The sequence below is a fragment of the Mytilus galloprovincialis genome, unplaced genomic scaffold (genome assembly GCF_965363235.1).
Source record: "Mytilus galloprovincialis unplaced genomic scaffold, xbMytGall1.hap1.1 HAP1_SCAFFOLD_91, whole genome shotgun sequence".
NCBI lineage: Eukaryota > Metazoa > Mollusca > Bivalvia > Mytilida > Mytilidae > Mytilus > Mytilus galloprovincialis.
Genome location: NW_027468028.1, coordinates 13,027 through 31,357, shown reverse-complemented (window position 1 = coordinate 31,357; position 18,331 = coordinate 13,027). Strand labels below are relative to the sequence as shown.

The 18,331-nt window shown below is 34.0% G+C and overlaps 4 long non-coding RNA genes across 4 annotated transcripts; all 4 read right to left on the bottom strand.

Annotated features, from left to right (window-relative positions):
* Positions 1-501: 501 nt before the first annotated feature.
* LOC143060215 (uncharacterized) lies at positions 502-2,960 on the bottom strand. Its single transcript, XR_012973947.1, has 3 exons — positions 2,900-2,960; positions 2,230-2,369; positions 502-1,097 (listed from the first exon to the last, which is right to left on the bottom strand). It is a non-coding gene; the product is annotated as an uncharacterized LOC143060215 (long non-coding RNA).
* A 6,173-nt stretch (positions 2,961-9,133) lies between these two features.
* On the bottom strand, positions 9,134-11,080 carry LOC143060222 (uncharacterized). Its single transcript, XR_012973953.1, has 3 exons — positions 11,020-11,080; positions 10,350-10,489; positions 9,134-9,217 (listed from the first exon to the last, which is right to left on the bottom strand). It is a non-coding gene; the product is annotated as an uncharacterized LOC143060222 (long non-coding RNA).
* Positions 11,081-12,544: 1,464 nt separating this feature from the next.
* LOC143060224 (uncharacterized) lies at positions 12,545-14,671 on the bottom strand. Its single transcript, XR_012973955.1, has 3 exons — positions 14,611-14,671; positions 13,941-14,080; positions 12,545-12,808 (listed from the first exon to the last, which is right to left on the bottom strand). It is a non-coding gene; the product is annotated as an uncharacterized LOC143060224 (long non-coding RNA).
* Positions 14,672-16,135: 1,464 nt separating this feature from the next.
* LOC143060221 (uncharacterized) lies at positions 16,136-18,262 on the bottom strand. The gene is made up of 3 exons (XR_012973952.1): positions 18,202-18,262; positions 17,532-17,671; positions 16,136-16,399 (listed from the first exon to the last, which is right to left on the bottom strand). It is a non-coding gene; the product is annotated as an uncharacterized LOC143060221 (long non-coding RNA).
* Between the last annotated feature and the right edge of the window lie 69 nt (positions 18,263-18,331).

Below are 18,331 nucleotides of genomic sequence, written 5' to 3'. Positions count from 1 at the left end.
TTTCAAATAAATCTACATTCAGTTTCAGAACTTGTGTAATAATGACACTACACCATTTTAGAGAAAAGTTATAGTTTTTTTTTAAGAACTACATTCGTGGGTACCGGACTGGTTACCGTAACTGGGATCCTATTCCTGTCAGACTTTAACTTTTGTTCCAGACTTAAAACTTTACTTTTAAAATAAAGATATACATCTCAGTAGTTATTCTGAAAAGTTTTAATAAATTTCATCGAACAGTTACAGAGTTATTGATCCTTATCTATAACATCTCATTTCTCCTCAAATATCAGAAAATTGGTCGGATAAAATCATATATTCATGAAGTAAATTTGCTTAAAATCAGCACAACATTTTTATTTGAAAAGATATTTACATTCTGTAAATTGCACATGGTAGATAAATTCATTCATTGTATACAAATTTAGTAAAAATTAAATTTTAATGAAATTTTTTTTAATTAAAATCATTTTTTAATTAAAAAAATAAAAAATCCTTATTTTTTTTATAGGAATTACAAAAGGAAAGAAGTTAAAAGTGAAAAACTTACAAAAAATGTATATCTATGAAGGCAAATAAGTTCCTTATCATATATGAAAAGCAGTAGTTTACATGGTAATGCAATTAGTGGTAATCCAATAAAATGTAAGCCCTACTGTACACACACATGATCTCTTAGAATACACTGTCCAGCACCTGTAAATCCCCATAAAAGTGTCACTGTCAGCAATTAGTGGCAAAATTGTGTCAAGGAAGCTGACAGCATCTTCCAGTGATATAAATAATGCAAGAAAATGTAGAACATCATAAATTATCAGTCAATGGTACTGTAAATTAACATGAAAGGTGGCAAAAATCGACGTAAATCTTGCTTCAAAGCGGGTAACAGACCCCATAACAAGGGAATAAAGCATGAAACACAGTCTTCAAACAGTCAGCCAAGTTCATCTAATACACAATGGAAGAGGCTAGATGCAGAGAAGTTCTCACTTGTAGCTAAATCCGGTCAAGACGGCACCTCCTACAGTTTACCAGATGTCGAGGGAAATCCTGGATCTGCCAAGTTATTACGTCCACAGCCAAAATGTTTGAAGGTTCTGAAAGAAGAAGCTAAATCTGAGTCTCATGATGAAACACATGTTACAGATGAGTCATATAGAGTTGTTAAGATGAATAAAGTTACTCTGCTACTTAATGTAGTTGTTAAATTTCACAATTTACAAGACATTAAATGTGATAACCCAAACTTTGAACTGACAAAGTTAATTAAGTATGGATCTTGTGTAAAGTGCATATATAAATGTACAGAATGCAAGTTTACATCACCATGTGTTAACCTGTTCGATGAAATTAAAACTCCAAAACGTGGACCTAACCCTGGAGAGTTAACCCGCATGCTTGTATCTGCCTTACAGGAGACTCCTATTGGAATAAAAAGAGGAAGATTTCTGATGGCCGCAGGACTAAATATACCACCACCCACTAAAAGAACACTGCAGAGGCATTCTAATTTTGTTGCGAATGAGATTAAAGAGTTAAATGACAATGATATGAAGAAAAAACTTGAAACTGTGAAAGAAGTTAACAGAATTCGTGGTGTAAAAGAGCCGTCACATATTCCTGTAGCAATCGACACGCGTTATAACAGTATGCATATAGTAAGCACAAAAAAACCCGGACAAAATGCTTCCCAGGCAATATCATTGGCATGTGAGCAAGTGACTGACCATAAGTTCATTGTTGCATCAGTTTTTCACAATAAACTTTGCTGGACAGGTTCTTGGCTTAAAGGAAAGGGACTTAATGTAACCTGTCCAGATGGACATGCTGGTACATGTACAGCCAATGTTAAGCCAACCAACCCTTTAAGTGAATATCTCATGGGTAAAGAAATTGGACTTCAGATTGATAGGCAAAATGTGCTGGTAAAGTATGCAGTTACAGATGGAGACGGACGTGGAGCAGAAGGTATAAATGATGCACTCAAAGTTTTACACCCGTTGTGGAAAGTTGAACGCCAAGCTGACCCAATTCATCTCGGAAGATCACAGTTTCGACAAAGTAATTCTGCAAATTTTAGTTTGAACATGTTTTATGGTTCGACACGTGAAAAGAAAAAACAAGGACAGAAAGTTTTAAGTCAAGATTTGAAAGCCAGATGTAGCTTAGTTTTCAATGAAATGTGGAAAGAAAACTGTGGAAATTTGGAAAAGATTAAAAAATGCTTACCTAGAGTGCTTGATGCTACTGTGCGGTGTTATACCGGTGACTGCTCTAAATGTCCCACTAGCTCATACGTGTGTGGTGGTGGTCACACAAACTGTTGGTGGCTGAGATCCATGTACTTGGGTGCAAACAAGTTAACCAACCTGAATATGGATGACAATGACAAATTAATAATGCAGGAACTTTTAAAAATGAAACTTAGTGAGGAAGCATTAATGAAAATGAAATTTAATTTCAACACTCAAAAATGTGAAGCCGTTAACAGAGCACTAAGTGTATCCTTACCAAAAAATGTGAACTTTTCTAGAAATTTTGAAGGGAGGGCATCAGCAATAATTCACACTTTGAATAATGGTATAGCTAATTCCTGGAAACAAAAAGCAGAATGTATTGGTTTTAAAATATCACAAGGTTCATTTAAACACTTAGAGCAGATGCAAAGGGAGTGTGAACGGAACAAAGTATACCAAAATACTCCAGAAAGGAAAAAGAAAAATTTACAACAAACCGGACAGAAAATTAAGGATCATGTGGAAGAAAAGGAACAAAGTAAATTTAAAGACCGATATCAAAAAGGACAACTTGATCCCAAACTTAATACGGCATTTGTTCAAAGCACAAAGGACGATCATTCATATGGGAGAGTAATGCCTGCTAAGAAGAATATACCTACCAGAAGCTGTACTTCAAAAATTCCAAAGTCAAAGAAGACATAGCTGCATCCATCTACATCTGAAAAAGATAAAGACAAAATTAAAGGTTCTTTTAAGGACCACCAAATCTTTCAAAAAGAGTCTAAAATTGTTGTACATTTAGTCAAAATTCTTTATATATAAGCTATAGCCCTACCCCTTAAATATCTTCTAAAAATAAATCCAGGCGGCAATCTGGATAATTGGCATGGCCCTGGCAAGAATTGCGGTGCTTACAATAAATCCTGTTGTTATTTATGTGATGCGGCTCTAAATTAATGTGAGCCGCATTCACACACAAACTATTATGGCACAAATGACTGGCATCAAATGTTTTATTTAACTCTAAATAATTGTTATAAACCATGTAACTGAATCTATGGGCTTTTTTCTTTTTCCAGGTACCAGAAATAGGATCTAGAAAAGAAATAAGCCCATATTTTCCATCTTTTGATGTTCCCTGATCCCATAAAAAGCATTCATGGTTTCTTGCCAGGTGGCTCTTTTCTATTATTTTTTGCCTATATTTTTCAAAAAATCCCTCCATTTTAACTTACAAGTGTATGAATTTAAATTTCCAGCAAATAACCTCACTGTGACCTCTTTTTAAACTTTCAAATGAAAAAAAAACTTTTTTAAAATTTCATAAATTTAAATTTCAATTTAATTTAAAAAGTTTAATTCAAATTTAAAAAATAATTACACCATTGTTTTCCTTATTAAATTTTGAAGTTTGTAGCAAAATTTCATCCATGTAACTCGAAAAATAAGCTTACAGTTGTAGATTGAAGTGTTCAATATATGCCTTCTGACAGGAACGGGGACCCAGTTATTTGCCCCATTGGAACACATTGAAAGTCATAGTAAATAAATGGGGTGCTGTTCGTTAAATAATTTTGATAGCCACCTTGGGACTTCTGTTTCATGTTAGGCATTAGGTTCCAAGTTTCTGAGTGCAATCTCAGTGCCTCATGACCGGCATTCCGTTGCAAAATTTTGTTTTGATTGACAACAGGGTCACTCAGTCTACTTCCGGTGAAGAATAAAGGCTAGAATTTAGACAATTTACTCCATGCACTGACGCCAGATTTTATTTAAATCAAACATTTTTTTTACAGAAATTCAAACTAGAAAGCCTACCCTTTCAAATAAATCTACATTCAGTTTCAGAACTTGTGTAATAATGACACTACACCATTTTAGAGAAAAGTTATAGTTTTTTTTTAAGAACTACATTCGTGGGTACCGGACTGGTTACCGTAACTGGGATCCTATTCCTGTCAGACTTTAACTTTTGTTCCAGACTTAAAACTTTACTTTTAAAATAAAGATATACATCTCAGTAGTTATTCTGAAAAGTTTTAATAAATTTCATCGAACAGTTACAGAGTTATTGATCCTTATCTATAACATCTCATTTCTCCTCAAATATCAGAAAATTGGTCGGATAAAATCATATATTCATGAAGTAAATTTGCTTAAAATCAGCACAACATTTTTATTTGAAAAGATATTTACATTCTGTAAATTGCACATGGTAGATAAATTCATTCATTGTATACAAATTTAGTAAAAATTAAATTTTAATGAAATTTTTTTTAATTAAAATCATTTTTTAATTAAAAAAATAAAAAATCCTTATTTTTTTTATAGGAATTACAAAAGGAAAGAAGTTAAAAGTGAAAAACTTACAAAAAATGTATATCTATGAAGGCAAATAAGTTCCTTATCATATATGAAAAGCAGTAGTTTACATGGTAATGCAATTAGTGGTAATCCAATAAAATGTAAGCCCTACTGTACACACACATGATCTCTTAGAATACACTGTCCAGCACCTGTAAATCCCCATAAAAGTGTCACTGTCAGCAATTAGTGGCAAAATTGTGTCAAGGAAGCTGACAGCATCTTCCAGTGATATAAATAATGCAAGAAAATGTAGAACATCATAAATTATCAGTCAATGGTACTGTAAATTAACATGAAAGGTGGCAAAAATCGACGTAAATCTTGCTTCAAAGCGGGTAACAGACCCCATAACAAGGGAATAAAGCATGAAACACAGTCTTCAAACAGTCAGCCAAGTTCATCTAATACACAATGGAAGAGGCTAGATGCAGAGAAGTTCTCACTTGTAGCTAAATCCGGTCAAGACGGCACCTCCTACAGTTTACCAGATGTCGAGGGAAATCCTGGATCTGCCAAGTTATTACGTCCACAGCCAAAATGTTTGAAGGTTCTGAAAGAAGAAGCTAAATCTGAGTCTCATGATGAAACACATGTTACAGATGAGTCATATAGAGTTGTTAAGATGAATAAAGTTACTCTGCTACTTAATGTAGTTGTTAAATTTCACAATTTACAAGACATTAAATGTGATAACCCAAACTTTGAACTGACAAAGTTAATTAAGTATGGATCTTGTGTAAAGTGCATATATAAATGTACAGAATGCAAGTTTACATCACCATGTGTTAACCTGTTCGATGAAATTAAAACTCCAAAACGTGGACCTAACCCTGGAGAGTTAACCCGCATGCTTGTATCTGCCTTACAGGAGACTCCTATTGGAATAAAAAGAGGAAGATTTCTGATGGCCGCAGGACTAAATATACCACCACCCACTAAAAGAACACTGCAGAGGCATTCTAATTTTGTTGCGAATGAGATTAAAGAGTTAAATGACAATGATATGAAGAAAAAACTTGAAACTGTGAAAGAAGTTAACAGAATTCGTGGTGTAAAAGAGCCGTCACATATTCCTGTAGCAATCGACACGCGTTATAACAGTATGCATATAGTAAGCACAAAAAAACCCGGACAAAATGCTTCCCAGGCAATATCATTGGCATGTGAGCAAGTGACTGACCATAAGTTCATTGTTGCATCAGTTTTTCACAATAAACTTTGCTGGACAGGTTCTTGGCTTAAAGGAAAGGGACTTAATGTAACCTGTCCAGATGGACATGCTGGTACATGTACAGCCAATGTTAAGCCAACCAACCCTTTAAGTGAATATCTCATGGGTAAAGAAATTGGACTTCAGATTGATAGGCAAAATGTGCTGGTAAAGTATGCAGTTACAGATGGAGACGGACGTGGAGCAGAAGGTATAAATGATGCACTCAAAGTTTTACACCCGTTGTGGAAAGTTGAACGCCAAGCTGACCCAATTCATCTCGGAAGATCACAGTTTCGACAAAGTAATTCTGCAAATTTTAGTTTGAACATGTTTTATGGTTCGACACGTGAAAAGAAAAAACAAGGACAGAAAGTTTTAAGTCAAGATTTGAAAGCCAGATGTAGCTTAGTTTTCAATGAAATGTGGAAAGAAAACTGTGGAAATTTGGAAAAGATTAAAAAATGCTTACCTAGAGTGCTTGATGCTACTGTGCGGTGTTATACCGGTGACTGCTCTAAATGTCCCACTAGCTCATACGTGTGTGGTGGTGGTCACACAAACTGTTGGTGGCTGAGATCCATGTACTTGGGTGCAAACAAGTTAACCAACCTGAATATGGATGACAATGACAAATTAATAATGCAGGAACTTTTAAAAATGAAACTTAGTGAGGAAGCATTAATGAAAATGAAATTTAATTTCAACACTCAAAAATGTGAAGCCGTTAACAGAGCACTAAGTGTATCCTTACCAAAAAATGTGAACTTTTCTAGAAATTTTGAAGGGAGGGCATCAGCAATAATTCACACTTTGAATAATGGTATAGCTAATTCCTGGAAACAAAAAGCAGAATGTATTGGTTTTAAAATATCACAAGGTTCATTTAAACACTTAGAGCAGATGCAAAGGGAGTGTGAACGGAACAAAGTATACCAAAATACTCCAGAAAGGAAAAAGAAAAATTTACAACAAACCGGACAGAAAATTAAGGATCATGTGGAAGAAAAGGAACAAAGTAAATTTAAAGACCGATATCAAAAAGGACAACTTGATCCCAAACTTAATACGGCATTTGTTCAAAGCACAAAGGACGATCATTCATATGGGAGAGTAATGCCTGCTAAGAAGAATATACCTACCAGAGGCTGTACTTCAAAAATTCCAAAGTCAAAGAAGACATAGCTGCATCCATCTACATCTGAAAAAGATAAAGACAAAATTAAAGGTTCTTTTAAGGACCACCAAATCTTTCAAAAAGAGTCTAAAATTGTTGTACATTTAGTCAAAATTCTTTATATATAAGCTATAGCCCTACCCCTTAAATATCTTCTAAAAATAAATCCAGGCGGCAATCTGGATAATTGGCATGGCCCTGGCAAGAATTGCGGTGCTTACAATAAATCCTGTTGTTATTTATGTGATGCGGCTCTAAATTAATGTGAGCCGCATTCACACACAAACTATTATGGCACAAATGACTGGCATCAAATGTTTTATTTAACTCTAAATAATTGTTATAAACCATGTAACTGAATCTATGGGCTTTTTTCTTTTTCCAGGTACCAGAAATAGGATCTAGAAAAGAAATAAGCCCATATTTTCCATCTTTTGATGTTCCCTGATCCCATAAAAAGCATTCATGGTTTCTTGCCAGGTGGCTCTTTTCTATTATTTTTTGCCTATATTTTTCAAAAAATCCCTCCATTTTAACTTACAAGTGTATGAATTTAAATTTCCAGCAAATAACCTCACTGTGACCTCTTTTTAAACTTTCAAATGAAAAAAAAACTTTTTTAAAATTTCATAAATTTAAATTTCAATTTAATTTAAAAAGTTTAATTCAAATTTAAAAAATAATTACACCATTGTTTTCCTTATTAAATTTTGAAGTTTGTAGCAAAATTTCATCCATGTAACTCGAAAAATAAGCTTACAGTTGTAGATTGAAGTGTTCAATATATGCCTTCTGACAGGAACGGGGACCCAGTTATTTGCCCCATTGGAACACATTGAAAGTCATAGTAAATAAATGGGGTGCTGTTCGTTAAATAATTTTGATAGCCACCTTGGGACTTCTGTTTCATGTTAGGCATTAGGTTCCAAGTTTCTGAGTGCAATCTCAGTGCCTCATGACCGGCATTCCGTTGCAAAATTTTGTTTTGATTGACAACAGGGTCACTCAGTCTACTTCCGGTGAAGAATAAAGGCTAGAATTTAGACAATTTACTCCATGCACTGACGCCAGATTTTATTTAAATCAAACATTTTTTTTACAGAAATTCAAACTAGAAAGCCTACCCTTTCAAATAAATCTACATTCAGTTTCAGAACTTGTGTAATAATGACACTACACCATTTTAGAGAAAAGTTATAGTTTTTTTTTAAGAACTACATTCGTGGGTACCGGACTGGTTACCGTAACTGGGATCCTATTCCTGTCAGACTTTAACTTTTGTTCCAGACTTAAAACTTTACTTTTAAAATAAAGATATACATCTCAGTAGTTATTCTGAAAAGTTTTAATAAATTTCATCGAACAGTTACAGAGTTATTGATCCTTATCTATAACATCTCATTTCTCCTCAAATATCAGAAAATTGGTCGGATAAAATCATATATTCATGAAGTAAATTTGCTTAAAATCAGCACAACATTTTTATTTGAAAAGATATTTACATTCTGTAAATTGCACATGGTAGATAAATTCATTCATTGTATACAAATTTAGTAAAAATTAAATTTTAATGAAATTTTTTTTAATTAAAATCATTTTTTAATTAAAAAAATAAAAAATCCTTATTTTTTTTATAGGAATTACAAAAGGAAAGAAGTTAAAAGTGAAAAACTTACAAAAAATGTATATCTATGAAGGCAAATAAGTTCCTTATCATATATGAAAAGCAGTAGTTTACATGGTAATGCAATTAGTGGTAATCCAATAAAATGTAAGCCCTACTGTACACACACATGATCTCTTAGAATACACTGTCCAGCACCTGTAAATCCCCATAAAAGTGTCACTGTCAGCAATTAGTGGCAAAATTGTGTCAAGGAAGCTGACAGCATCTTCCAGTGATATAAATAATGCAAGAAAATGTAGAACATCATAAATTATCAGTCAATGGTACTGTAAATTAACATGAAAGGTGGCAAAAATCGACGTAAATCTTGCTTCAAAGCGGGTAACAGACCCCATAACAAGGGAATAAAGCATGAAACACAGTCTTCAAACAGTCAGCCAAGTTCATCTAATACACAATGGAAGAGGCTAGATGCAGAGAAGTTCTCACTTGTAGCTAAATCCGGTAAAGACGGCACCTCCTACAGTTTACCAGATGTCGAGGGAAATCCTGGATCTGCCAAGTTATTACGTCCACAGCCAAAATGTTTGAAGGTTCTGAAAGAAGAAGCTAAATCTGAGTCTCATGATGAAACACATGTTACAGATGAGTCATATAGAGTTGTTAAGATGAATAAAGTTACTCTGCTACTTAATGTAGTTGTTAAATTTCACAATTTACAAGACATTAAATGTGATAACCCAAACTTTGAACTGACAAAGTTAATTAAGTATGGATCTTGTGTAAAGTGCATGTATAAATGTACAGAATGCAAGTTTACATCACCATGTGTTAACCTGTTCGATGAAATTAAAACTCCAAAACGTGGACCTAACCCTGGAGAGTTAACCCGCATGCTTGTATCTGCCTTACAGGAGACTCCTATTGGAATAAAAAGAGGAAGATTTCTGATGGCCGCAGGACTAAATATACCACCACCCACTAAAAGAACACTGCAGAGGCATTCTAATTTTGTTGCGAATGAGATTAAAGAGTTAAATGACAATGATATGAAGAAAAAACTTGAAACTGTGAAAGAAGTTAACAGAATTCGTGGTGTAAAAGAGCCGTCACATATTCCTGTAGCAATCGACACGCGTTATAACAGTATGCATATAGTAAGCACAAAAAAAACCGGACAAAATGCTTCCCAGGCAATATCATTGGCATGTGAGCAAGTGACTGACCATAAGTTCATTGTTGCATCAGTTTTTCACAATAAACTTTGCTGGACAGGTTCTTGGCTTAAAGGAAAGGGACTTAATGTAACCTGTCCAGATGGACATGCTGGTACATGTACAGCCAATGTTAAGCCAACCAACCCTTTAAGTGAATATCTCATGGGTAAAGAAATTGGACTTCAGATTGATAGGCAAAATGTGCTGGTAAAGTATGCAGTTACAGATGGAGACGGACGTGGAGCAGAAGGTATAAATGATGCACTCAAAGTTTTACACCCGTTGTGGAAAGTTGAACGCCAAGCTGACCCAATTCATCTCGGAAGATCACAGTTTCGACAAAGTAATTCTGCAAATTTTAGTTTGAACATGTTTTATGGTTCGACACGTGAAAAGAAAAAACAAGGACAGAAAGTTTTAAGTCAAGATTTGAAAGCCAGATGTAGCTTAGTTTTCAATGAAATGTGGAAAGAAAACTGTGGAAATTTGGAAAAGATTAAAAAATGCTTACCTAGAGTGCTTGATGCTACTGTGCGGTGTTATACCGGTGACTGCTCTAAATGTCCCACTAGCTCATACGTGTGTGGTGGTGGTCACACAAACTGTTGGTGGCTGAGATCCATGTACTTGGGTGCAAACAAGTTAACCAACCTGAATATGGATGACAATGACAAATTAATAATGCAGGAACTTTTAAAAATGAAACTTAGTGAGGAAGCATTAATGAAAATGAAATTTAATTTCAACACTCAAAAATGTGAAGCCGTTAACAGAGCACTAAGTGTATCCTTACCAAAAAATGTGAACTTTTCTAGAAATTTTGAAGGGAGGGCATCAGCAATAATTCACACTTTGAATAATGGTATAGCTAATTCCTGGAAACAAAAAGCAGAATGTATTGGTTTTAAAATATCACAAGGTTCATTTAAACACTTAGAGCAGATGCAAAGGGAGTGTGAACGGAACAAAGTATACCAAAATACTCCAGAAAGGAAAAAGAAAAATTTACAACAAACCGGACAGAAAATTAAGGATCATGTGGAAGAAAAGGAACAAAGTAAATTTAAAGACCGATATCAAAAAGGACAACTTGATCCCAAACTTAATACGGCATTTGTTCAAAGCACAAAGGACGATCATTCATATGGGAGAGTAATGCCTGCTAAGAAGAATATACCTACCAGAAGCTGTACTTCAAAAATTCCAAAGTCAAAGAAGACATAGCTGCATCCATCTACATCTGAAAAAGATAAAGACAAAATTAAAGGTTCTTTTAAGGACCACCAAATCTTTCAAAAAGAGTCTAAAATTGTTGTACATTTAGTCAAAATTCTTTATATATAAGCTATAGCCCTACCCCTTAAATATCTTCTAAAAATAAATCCAGGCGGCAATCTGGATAATTGGCATGGCCCTGGCAAGAATTGCGGTGCTTACAATAAATCCTGTTGTTATTTATGTGATGCGGCTCTAAATTAATGTGAGCCGCATTCACACACAAACTATTATGGCACAAATGACTGGCATCAAATGTTTTATTTAACTCTAAATAATTGTTATAAACCATGTAACTGAATCTATGGGCTTTTTTCTTTTTCCAGGTACCAGAAATAGGATCTAGAAAAGAAATAAGCCCATATTTTCCATCTTTTGATGTTCCCTGATCCCATAAAAAGCATTCATGGTTTCTTGCCAGGTGGCTCTTTTCTATTATTTTTTGCCTATATTTTTCAAAAAATCCCTCCATTTTAACTTACAAGTGTATGAATTTAAATTTCCAGCAAATAACCTCACTGTGACCTCTTTTTAAACTTTCAAATGAAAAAAAAACTTTTTTAAAATTTCATAAATTTAAATTTCAATTTAATTTAAAAAGTTTAATTCAAATTTAAAAAATAATTACACCATTGTTTTCCTTATTAAATTTTGAAGTTTGTAGCAAAATTTCATCCATGTAACTCGAAAAATAAGCTTACAGTTGTAGATTGAAGTGTTCAATATATGCCTTCTGACAGACTTTAACTTTTGTTCCAGACTTAAAACTTTACTTTTAAAATAAAGATATACATCTCAGTAGTTATTCTGAAAAGTTTTAATAAATTTCATCGAACAGTTACAGAGTTATTGATCCTTATCTATAACATCTCATTTCTCCTCAAATATCAGAAAATTGGTCGGATAAAATCATATATTCATGAAGTAAATTTGCTTAAAATCAGCACAACATTTTTATTTGAAAAGATATTTACATTCTGTAAATTGCACATGGTAGATAAATTCATTCATTGTATACAAATTTAGTAAAAATTAAATTTTAATGAAATTTTTTTTAATTAAAATCATTTTTTAATTAAAAAAATAAAAAATCCTTATTTTTTTTATAGGAATTACAAAAGGAAAGAAGTTAAAAGTGAAAAACTTACAAAAAATGTATATCTATGAAGGCAAATAAGTTCCTTATCATATATGAAAAGCAGTAGTTTACATGGTAATGCAATTAGTGGTAATCCAATAAAATGTAAGCCCTACTGTACACACACATGATCTCTTAGAATACACTGTCCAGCACCTGTAAATCCCCATAAAAGTGTCACTGTCAGCAATTAGTGGCAAAATTGTGTCAAGGAAGCTGACAGCATCTTCCAGTGATATAAATAATGCAAGAAAATGTAGAACATCATAAATTAACAGTCAATGGTACTGTAAATTAACATGAAAGGTGGCAAAAATCGACGTAAATCTTGCTTCAAAGCGGGTAACAGACCCCATAACAAGGGAATAAAGCATGAAACACAGTCTTCAAACAGTCAGCCAAGTTCATCTAATACACAATGGAAGAGGCTAGATGCAGAGAAGTTCTCACTTGTAGCTAAATCCGGTCAAGACGGCACCTCCTACAGTTTACCAGATGTCGAGGGAAATCCTGGATCTGCCAAGTTATTACGTCCACAGCCAAAATGTTTGAAGGTTCTGAAAGAAGAAGCTAAATCTGAGTCTCATGATGAAACACATGTTACAGATGAGTCATATAGAGTTGTTAAGATGAATAAAGTTACTCTGCTACTTAATGTAGTTGTTAAATTTCACAATTTACAAGACATTAAATGTGATAACCCAAACTTTGAACTGACAAAGTTAATTAAGTATGGATCTTGTGTAAAGTGCATGTATAAATGTACAGAATGCAAGTTTACATCACCATGTGTTAACCTGTTCGATGAAATTAAAACTCCAAAACGTGGACCTAACCCTGGAGAGTTAACCCGCATGCTTGTATCTGCCTTACAGGAGACTCCTATTGGAATAAAAAGAGGAAGATTTCTGATGGCCGCAGGACTAAATATACCACCACCCACTAAAAGAACACTGCAGAGGCATTCTAATTTTGTTGCGAATGAGATTAAAGAGTTAAATGACAATGATATGAAGAAAAAACTTGAAACTGTGAAAGAAGTTAACAGAATTCGTGGTGTAAAAGAGCCGTCACATATTCCTGTAGCAATCGACACGCGTTATAACAGTATGCATATAGTAAGCACAAAAAAACCCGGACAAAATGCTTCCCAGGCAATATCATTGGCATGTGAGCAAGTGACTGACCATAAGTTCATTGTTGCATCAGTTTTTCACAATAAACTTTGATGGACAGGTTCTTGGCTTAAAGGAAAGGGACTTAATGTAACCTGTCCAGATGGACATGCTGGTACATGTACAGCCAATGTTAAGCCAACCAACCCTTTAAGTGAATATCTCATGGGTAAAGAAATTGGACTTCAGATTGATAGGCAAAATGTGCTGGTAAAGTATGCAGTTACAGATGGAGACGGACGTGGAGCAGAAGGTATAAATGATGCACTCAAAGTTTTACACCCGTTGTGGAAAGTTGAACGCCAAGCTGACCCAATTCATCTCGGAAGATCACAGTTTCGACAAAGTAATTCTGCAAATTTTAGTTTGAACATGTTTTATGGTTCGACACGTGAAAAGAAAAAACAAGGACAGAAAGTTTTAAGTCAAGATTTGAAAGCCAGATGTAGCTTAGTTTTCAATGAAATGTGGAAAGAAAACTGTGGAAATTTGGAAAAGATTAAAAAATGCTTACCTAGAGTGCTTGATGCTACTGTGCGGTGTTATACCGGTGACTGCTCTAAATGTCCCACTAGCTCATACGTGTGTGGTGGTGGTCACACAAACTGTTGGTGGCTGAGATCCATGTACTTGGGTGCAAACAAGTTAACCAACCTGAATATGGATGACAATGACAAATTAATAATGCAGGAACTTTTAAAAATGAAACTTAGTGAGGAAGCATTAATGAAAATGAAATTTAATTTCAACACTCAAAAATGTGAAGCCGTTAACAGAGCACTAAGTGTATCCTTACCAAAAAATGTGAACTTTTCTAGAAATTTTGAAGGGAGGGCATCAGCAATAATTCACACTTTGAATAATGGTATAGCTAATTCCTGGAAACAAAAAGCAGAATGTATTGGTTTTAAAATATCACAAGGTTCATTTAAACACTTAGAGCAGATGCAAAGGGAGTGTGAACGGAACAAAGTATACCAAAATACTCCAGAAAGGAAAAAGAAAAATTTACAACAAACCGGACAGAAAATTAAGGATCATGTGGAAGAAAAGGAACAAAGTAAATTTAAAGACCGATATCAAAAAGGACAACTTGATCCCAAACTTAATACGGCATTTGTTCAAAGCACAAAGGACGATCATTCATATGGGAGAGTAATGCCTGCTAAGAAGAATATACCTACCAGAAGCTGTACTTCAAAAATTCCAAAGTCAAAGAAGACATAGCTGCATCCATCTACATCTGAAAAAGATAAAGACAAAATTAAAGGTTCTTTTAAGGACCACCAAATCTTTCAAAAAGAGTCTAAAATTGTTGTACATTTAGTCAAAATTCTTTATATATAAGCTATAGCCCTACCCCTTAAATATCTTCTAAAAATAAATCCAGGCGGCAATCTGGATAATTGGCATGGCCCTGGCAAGAATTGCGGTGCTTACAATAAATCCTGTTGTTATTTATGTGATGCGGCTCTAAATTAATGTGAGCCGCATTCACACACAAACTATTATGGCACAAATGACTGGCATCAAATGTTTTATTTAACTCTAAATAATTGTTATAAACCATGTAACTGAATCTATGGGCTTTTTTCTTTTTCCAGGTACCAGAAATAGGATCTAGAAAAGAAATAAGCCCATATTTTCCATCTTTTGATGTTCCCTGATCCCATAAAAAGCATTCATGGTTTCTTGCCAGGTGGCTCTTTTCTATTATTTTTTGCCTATATTTTTCAAAAAATCCCTCCATTTTAACTTACAAGTGTATGAATTTAAATTTCCAGCAAATAACCTCACTGTGACCTCTTTTTAAACTTTCAAATGAAAAAAAAACTTTTTTAAAATTTCATAAATTTAAATTTCAATTTAATTTAAAAAGTTTAATTCAAATTTAAAAAATAATTACACCATTGTTTTCCTTATTAAATTTTGAAGTTTGTAGCAAAATTTCATCCATGTAACTCGAAAAATAAGCTTACAGTTGTAGATTGAAGTGTTCAATATATGCCTTCTGACAGACTTTAACTTTTGTTCCAGACTTAAAACTTTACTTTTAAAATAAAGATATACATCTCAGTAGTTATTCTGAAAAGTTTTAATAAATTTCATCGAACAGTTACAGAGTTATTGATCCTTATCTATAACATCTCATTTCTCCTCAAATATCAGAAAATTGGTCGGATAAAATCATATATTCATGAAGTAAATTTGCTTAAAATCAGCACAACATTTTTATTTGAAAAGATATTTACATTCTGTAAATTGCACATGGTAGATAAATTCATTCATTGTATACAAATTTAGTAAAAATTAAATTTTAATGAAATTTTTTTTAATTAAAATCATTTTTTAATTAAAAAAATAAAAAATCCTTATTTTTTTTATAGGAATTACAAAAGGAAAGAAGTTAAAAGTGAAAAACTTACAAAAAATGTATATCTATGAAGGCAAATAAGTTCCTTATCATATATGAAAAGCAGTAGTTTACATGGTAATGCAATTAGTGGTAATCCAATAAAATGTAAGCCCTACTGTACACACACATGATCTCTTAGAATACACTGTCCAGCACCTGTAAATCCCCATAAAAGTGTCACTGTCAGCAATTAGTGGCAAAATTGTGTCAAGGAAGCTGACAGCATCTTCCAGTGATATAAATAATGCAAGAAAATGTAGAACATCATAAATTAACAGTCAATGGTACTGTAAATTAACATGAAAGGTGGCAAAAATCGACGTAAATCTTGCTTCAAAGCGGGTAACAGACCCCATAACAAGGGAATAAAGCATGAAACACAGTCTTCAAACAGTCAGCCAAGTTCATCTAATACACAATGGAAGAGGCTAGATGCAGAGAAGTTCTCACTTGTAGCTAAATCCGGTCAAGACGGCACCTCCTACAGTTTACCAGATGTCGAGGGAAATCCTGGATCTGCCAAGTTATTACGTCCACAGCCAAAATGTTTGAAGGTTCTGAAAGAAGAAGCTAAATCTGAGTCTCATGATGAAACACATGTTACAGATGAGTCATATAGAGTTGTTAAGATGAATAAAGTTACTCTGCTACTTAATGTAGTTGTTAAATTTCACAATTTACAAGACATTAAATGTGATAACCCAAACTTTGAACTGACAAAGTTAATTAAGTATGGATCTTGTGTAAAGTGCATATATAAATGTACAGAATGCAAGTTTACATCACCATGTGTTAACCTGTTCGATGAAATTAAAACTCCAAAACGTGGACCTAACCCTGGAGAGTTAACCCGCATGCTTGTATCTGCCTTACAGGAGACTCCTATTGGAATAAAAAGAGGAAGATTTCTGATGGCCGCAGGACTAAATATACCACCACCCACTAAAAGAACACTGCAGAGGCATTCTAATTTTGTTGCGAATGAGATTAAAGAGTTAAATGACAATGATATGAAGAAAAAACTTGAAACTGTGAAAGAAGTTAACAGAATTCGTGGTGTAAAAGAGCCGTCACATATTCCTGTAGCAATCGACACGCGTTATAACAGTATGCATATAGTAAGCACAAAAAAACCCGGACAAAATGCTTCCCAGGCAATATCATTGGCATGTGAGCAAGTGACTGACCATAAGTTCATTGTTGCATCAGTTTTTCACAATAAACTTTGCTGGACAGGTTCTTGGCTTAAAGGAAAGGGACTTAATGTAACCTGTCCAGATGGACATGCTGGTACATGTACAGCCAATGTTAAGCCAACCAACCCTTTAAGTGAATATCTCATGGGTAAAGAAATTGGACTTCAGATTGATAGGCAAAATGTGCTGGTAAAGTATGCAGTTACAGATGGAGACGGACGTGGAGCAGAAGGTATAAATGATGCACTCAAAGTTTTACACCCGTTGTGGAAAGTTGAACGCCAAGCTGACCCAATTCATCTCGGAAGATCACAGTTTCGACAAAGTAATTCTGCAAATTTTAGTTTGAACATGTTTTATGGTTCGACACGTGAAAAGAAAAAACAAGGACAGAAAGTTTTAAGTCAAGATTTGAAAGCCAGATGTAGCTTAGTTTTCAATGAAATGTGGAAAGAAAACTGTGGAAATTTGGAAAAGATTAAAAAATGCTTACCTAGAGTGCTTGATGCTACTGTGCGGTGTTATACCGGTGACTGCTCTAAATGTCCCACTAGCTCATACGTGTGTGGTGGTGGTCACACAAACTGTTGGTGGCTGAGATCCATGTACTTGGGTGCAAACAAGTTAACCAACCTGAATATGGATGACAATGACAAATTAATAATGCAGGAACTTTTAAAAATGAAACTTAGTGAGGAAGCATTAATGAAAATGAAATTTAATTTCAACACTCAAAAATGTGAAGCCGTTAACAGAGCACTAAGTGTATCCTTACCAAAAAATGTGAACTTTTCTAGAAATTTTGAAGGGAGGGCATCAGCAATAATTCACACTTTGAATAATGGTATAGCTAATTCCTGGAAACAAAAAGCAGAATGTATTGGTTTTAAAATATCACAAGGTTCATTTAAACACTTAGAGCAGATGCAAAGGGAGTGTGAACGGAACAAAGTATACCAAAATACTCCAGAAAGGAAAAAGAAAAATTTACAACAAACCGGACAGAAAATTAAGGATCATGTGGAAGAAAAGGAACAAAGTAAATTTAAAGACCGATATCAAAAAGGACAACTTGATCCCAAACTTAATACGGCATTTGTTCAAAGCACAAAGGACGATCATTCATATGGGAGAGTAATGCCTGCTAAGAAGAATATACCTACCAGAAGCTGTACTTCAAAAATTCCAAAGTCAAAGAAGACATAGCTGCATCCATCTACATCTGAAAAAGATAAAGACAAAATTAAAGGTTCTTTTAAGGACCACCAAATCTTTCAAAAAGAGTCTAAAATT